This window comes from Limulus polyphemus, unplaced genomic scaffold (assembly GCF_000517525.1).
Source record: "Limulus polyphemus unplaced genomic scaffold, Limulus_polyphemus-2.1.2 Scaffold1058, whole genome shotgun sequence".
NCBI lineage: Eukaryota > Metazoa > Arthropoda > Merostomata > Xiphosura > Limulidae > Limulus > Limulus polyphemus.
In genome coordinates, this window is record NW_013666668.1 from 340,269 (window position 1) to 346,334 (window position 6,066).

Consider the following 6,066-nt stretch of genomic DNA (forward strand, 5'->3'; position numbering starts at 1 on the left):
ATTGCATAATTTCCCGAAAAACATGTTTGTTTTTCAAGACCCCTGCTTATTTGTAATTATATATTCCAAGAATTATTATATTTATACTTATTATATCATGCAGTCACCTATCACTGGCCTACCATAAAAAGACAATCAAGTCTTCATAGATTCGTTTTACATCCAAGAGATCTTCTTGATAAATAGAGAAAGTTTCGCGTTAGTGGCAAATCCTCTGTTTGTTGTGGAAAATACTAAGGTAGTTTCTGTTTTTGTTATTATTCTAACTCGTTTGTTGATAGTTGTGCTTTATGTTTCTTTTACTTTTATTTTTTTTAATGAGTGTCATTCAATTATACACTCTGTGTTTATTGCTTTCGTATGATATTGTATCTTATATCTTTCTTTATATAGGTCTTGCCTATCTTTGATAATGAGTTGGACACACCCTTGACTTCTACCTGTCAAAATGGTAAGTTGATTTCAATATCTGATTCTAACTATTTATATCAAAGACACATTCATCCTGATTCTGAAGACCTGTGTTGAAGATTTATATATTTTCACATTTGAGTTATCTATAATGTGATTTATTTCTTTTCTTTCAGACTTCCCTAGGACCCAAACAAGCGTCCAACATGAATGAGGCAGGGGTGACAAAATCTATACTGATATTTTGCATTATACACTTTCAGTTTTATTATTTTTTACATATTTAGTTATGTTTTCTTTCTTTTACAGGCATCTAGTAAACATTGTCGCTACGATATTTTTAATGTTAGAAAATCTTCGACATGGCATGTGAAAAAATATAATGTCATATCAACTTCATATAATATAATTTTAATAAAGACTCATACGAGCAACCTCTCACGAATATTCTGAATTATGTTACTAATAATTTACAGAATATACTGGACGAAACTATTTTCCACCTAAAAACTTCTGACAGAATTAGAGTGTGTATTTATTCAGACAATTCAGACAAACCTGTTAGTACATGTTTAAGCGATAAGATTATGGTTTCACCCAAAATGATACTGTCAAATACTGAAAAAGTTAATCAGAATAAAAAGGATGTTTAAAATTGAGGTCACTTTTTTAGAAGTACTCTTAGGTAGCAGTCGGCATAATATCGCGAATATTAGTGCCAATAAATGATAACACCGAGATTACAACAGATGTTACACTAGTTAATGACGAAGTTGTTGCTCTTCATTGGATACACAAACATGAGTATCTACCTTAGAAAGATCAAACAAACATCTTTCTGGCAGTTTTCACCACTTCTCATGCATGTCAAATTGTACCATTAACCAGAAATATTAGGTTCATCTGTTTTATACTGCAACACTGATAGTGTTGTTTACATTTCAGATGGAAATAACGATCTTCCTCTAGGTAATTATCTTGGGGAATTTACATTACATCGTGGGTCAGTGGTGGTCCCAAGAATTACGGATAAATATATGATAATGGAAAGTCCTAATTTGTGTAAATTAGAGGGTTAATTTCAATTTTGTCAATAGTGAAAAGTTAAACTTCTCTTCAATGAAAAGCAAAATCCTACTCAGCATGTTATTACAATAATAAATTATAGGAAAATATGTCGGAATATGAAAAATGCTATCTATCATTAACAAATGAAGAAAGTAAAAAATACACCCTGTTTAAACCAAAAGACACATTTTGTTTGATTTTAACACCTTACCATATGATTATTAAATTGTTTGTTTTACTCATGAGAGGCTGATCCTGTGTACATAAAATAAATCATATTGTATATAATATCATTGTAGTTTATGATTACTTAGTGTCAAGTCCAAATGGAAGCAGTAAAACTCAGTTTGTTAGCAACAAGTTATCGAAGTATTACAGTATTATTTACCCCTACTCCCCTACTACCATATCCCCTGGGATAGTGGTACCATCGAATATCCCTATTTATCGAATGCGGTTAGTTTGCTACGACAGAACTTTACGATTATTTTTAACAAGAAGAGTGAGAAAAACCGAACTGTTGAGAAATCTCCTTCAAATTCCCTGTTATAACTTGAGCCATTTGGTTGTCACAGAGTGAATCGACTTCATAAATCAACTCTGCCCTGTCCAATTCGTAATAATGGCATAACTTATCACTGTTGTGTTTAAAAAGTCGATGTTATATTTAAATGGATTATAAATTATTTTATAAATATATGTGTAAATAAACAGATTTAGATATTGTTCACACACTCTCTATTTGCCATACATTAATCATGACACCTAGAGTTAAGCAAAACCAGGATTATAGGAATAATCACCAGAGCTAAAAAATACTTTATAACATATATTTGTAAATATTATTTAAAGGGTAACTTTCCCATGACAACCATAAGAAAACAGAAACTTAGACGATACAGATCATTATTGAGAGAGTTGGCTGATAATCAGTTAATCAGAAAAGAAACCTATTAATACAGAAAGGATGGTTTTTACTATTACTCACAGTACCAATACTTTAATTATTTGGTGGTTTGTCAAGATGGACTATCGATAAAGCTGTTGAAATATTGAACATGCAAAACGAATGATTCTCATTCCTGAAGAACTAGTACACTCACTTTATCAACCTAAAGTTTATGAAAGACTGTTGATAAAGTTTTAAGTTCCATGGATAAAGATATGAAATATGTCATATATAACGATACACTACCTGTAGATGATAAAGCCAAGATGTTAGATTAACTACAACGATGTCATCAAACATTTCAATCTCAAACTATGGTACCTATTAAAAATAAAATGGAATCGCCTACTCATGGAAACTTAGATATCATTGACAGTGTACCTCTAAAATATAAAGATAAAGCTGAAATATTATTAAACCTACGTGAAGACGTAACATAGAATGATCGATGAGAAGTAGTGATTAATGGAAGATTTGTCCCAAAAAGTAATGTAATTGATCTCACCAACGACGTATTACGGAAACAGTAGAATTTTAACCCTTTGAGGACCTTTGTGTTTGTGGATTCTCACCTGTTATAATCGACTACTGTCAGCACATACTTGTTGCCTTTGTAGTTATAGGTGCTAGTGGTCCAATCAAGTCCACAGCTACTCTGCTAAATGATTTTTCTATGAGAAGTATCTAACCCAGTTTCATCTTGGCTACCTTCTCTCTAGATACTGTCCGTTGGAAGATGTCACATGACCTGCATATTCTGGTCACATCTCTGATGACCCCTGGCCAATGGAAGTTGCTGGTGATTCTATCTGCCATCTTCTTTGCTCCTAGGTGTCCTCTCACAATTGACTCGTGAGCCAGTTTCATCACTTAAGTCCGGTATTCTGTTGGTACTATGATCTGTTTAATTTCCCCAATAGAACTGCCTTGATAGATCCGGTACAGCACTCCATTCAAGTCCTCTATTATGTAAGTAGCTTTCCTCTTTGTTCTGTGCTCGACTTTCTCCCGGGTACCGTCCTAAAGTTCCTACTGTAAAAGGGTCTTTCTTTTGATCTTCCTTCAGTTCCCATAGACCTAAGTTTGGGAGAGACTCTTTCAAGAATTGCAGGAGCTTGATGACTTGCTTGCCTTTTTTTATTGGAATCTTGCGGTGACTGCAGATGCCTCACCAGTCTTCTGATTTCTCCCAACTTCTACTGTCTGATATATTGTCAATCACCAAGTCGTAGATGGGTCCCTTCAAACACATGACCTCAAGGTCTCCCACATAATATTGAGTGCCCATTTTTATTCTCACTATGGAAACTTTCTCACTGTTCCATCAATCAACACACACAAATGTATCTTGCACATCATCTGATCATCAGATACTAAAGTGGTTTTCACAGCTGCACTACTGTATCCAGTGTCTCATAGAACTTTCACTTTCTTTTCCTCGACATATTTTCTTTTCCTGGTATGTTGTGATTTTTTGTCACCTCTTAATGTTTGTCACATGCTACAATCACTACTAGCACTGTTGATCCGTTTGCTAACTTGAGCTGACCATCAATCATGCATTGTTTAATCATGGTGTAGCACTTCCTTCTTGTGATTATTGTAATGAGTTGTCTTCATTTTGTTTTTTCTGGCAGTAGCATCTATAGTGACAGTCACTCTTTTCTTCTTTCTTGCCAGGACTATCCCTGTAGGTAGCTCCAACTGCTTCATGTTGAAATTTTTGTGATTGCTTGTTGGTGACAGACTTGCCAATTATGCTACCTCTATGGGCTTTCAAATACTGTTCTGCTAGCTTGATCATCTTGACCATGTCTTTTGGTGTCCTGTCCTTTATGAACAGTGACATGTTAGTGGAGTACATGATCATGAACTGTTCACGTATTAGTAGATCTGCCAGTCCTTCAAAACTATTTTCACACTTGACCATATCAGTCCGTCTTATGAAGTATCACCATAGATGAGCCATAAATTGAAATAAAATTTCTCCAGTGTGAGATTTTATTTATGTGAAGCGCTTCAGTAAGGCCACTTTTAAGTTGTCATAGTTCATGGTATCTTCTGATGACATGCCAGCATACATTGTAGACTTTTTCCTGTAAGAAGTGGGTTGAGACAGACTGCTTATTCGCTTTTTCCCAGTTCTGACTTTGAGCGTATCTTTCATACCTCTCCAGGAAAGCAGCCATGTCATCTTTCTGTTCATCAAGTTTGTGCAGCTTAGGTCAGCTGGCCCTGACTCCATTGTCAATCTTGAGTCCTTCTTCTTTCTGTTGGGTGAGCTTGGCAATCTTAATTTGTGCCCATACTCTTTCTATTTCCAGTCTCTTCTCTCTCTCCTTTTCTTCTTCCTGTTGTGTGCCCATACTCTCTCTATTTCCAGTCTCTTCTCTCTCTCCTTTTCTTCTTCCTGTTTTGTGCTCTTATTCTCTCTATTTCCAGTCTCTTCTCTCTCTCCTTTTCTTCTTCCTGTTTTGTGCTCTTATTCTCTCTATTTCCAGTCTCTTCTCTCTCTCCTTTTCTTCTTCCTGTTTTGTGCTCTTATTTTCTCTATTTCCATTCTCCCCTTTTCTTCTTCTTCTCTTCTCTGTCGATGCTCTTCTTTCTCTAAGCCTTGATGTTGCTTAATAAAGTGTATCCTAATTTGAAGGATGATAAAAGTTTATTGTCGTGATTGTATTCATTCTCAGCATGTTATACATTTCGAGACTTCCAGTGGGACAGTAGTAAGTCTACGGACTTACATTTCTAAATTCCGGGGTTCATTTCCTCACAGTGAACACAGCAGATAGCTTATTGTGGCTTTGCTCTAAAATAAACAAACAAAATATACACATTCCGAAACAAACATACTATTTTAGGTTTAGTTTATGGCTTGCGTGAATTACATGAGTTCTTCAAATCAAGACAAAATTTTAATAAACAACTTCTACACAAATGATTCAGCACGTTGATAATCTATCTCTACCATACTTAAAAGTTTTTTCATCCTTTGAATGTCACTGTGGACCTTAGAAATTTTTAACTACTCTTATAAGTGGTGAACCAACACTATATTGTTGTAATTGCCCAAATATTTTGTTATGGGGTCTCTTCCTTTAACTAAACAGATCATAAGCTGGGAAACATTCTTTCTGTGGAATCTGACATGCACCTGTTCCGAACTGTTTTTCACACTATGATATTTTACTCTACAGGAGGCAAGGTGTTGGTAAGTGCAACGAGGTAATAATTAACTTATTTTCTTTGTCATCGACCACACATAAAACTTTGTTTGTTAAAACGTGAATTTAGGAAAAATTACCATACAGACGACTAAGAACTAACAATTGAAAAGGGGGTTTTGTACAACGGTGTATGTTCAAGGAGATTTAGGTCTGGGCAATTGCTTGGCCAGTCAATGACTTTAATTTTATTCCTCCAAAACCATTCTTGGGTTGCCTTTGATCTGTGTTTGGGATCAATATCCTGTTGAAACGTAAACCTTCGACCGAGTTTTATTTTTTCAGCTAACTTCTTCAGGTTTATCTCCAACATCTGTGTATATTTTTTACTTTCCACGAGCCCTTGAATGCGTACAAGTTCTCCAGTGTCAGCTGCAGAAAAACATCCCCACAGCATTATGGACCCACCACCAT

The 6,066-nt window shown here is 35.1% G+C and overlaps 1 long non-coding RNA gene across 1 annotated transcript in view; it reads right to left on the bottom strand.

Moving 5' to 3' along the window:
* LOC111086387 overlaps window positions 1–3,884 on the bottom strand; it is a 7,462-nt gene extending 3,578 nt beyond the window's left edge. The window contains exon 1 of the long non-coding RNA XR_002611105.1: window positions 3,872–3,884. This is a non-coding gene — a long non-coding RNA (uncharacterized LOC111086387). The remainder of the gene's footprint in view (window positions 1–3,871) is intronic.
* Between the last annotated feature and the right edge of the window lie 2,182 nt (window positions 3,885–6,066).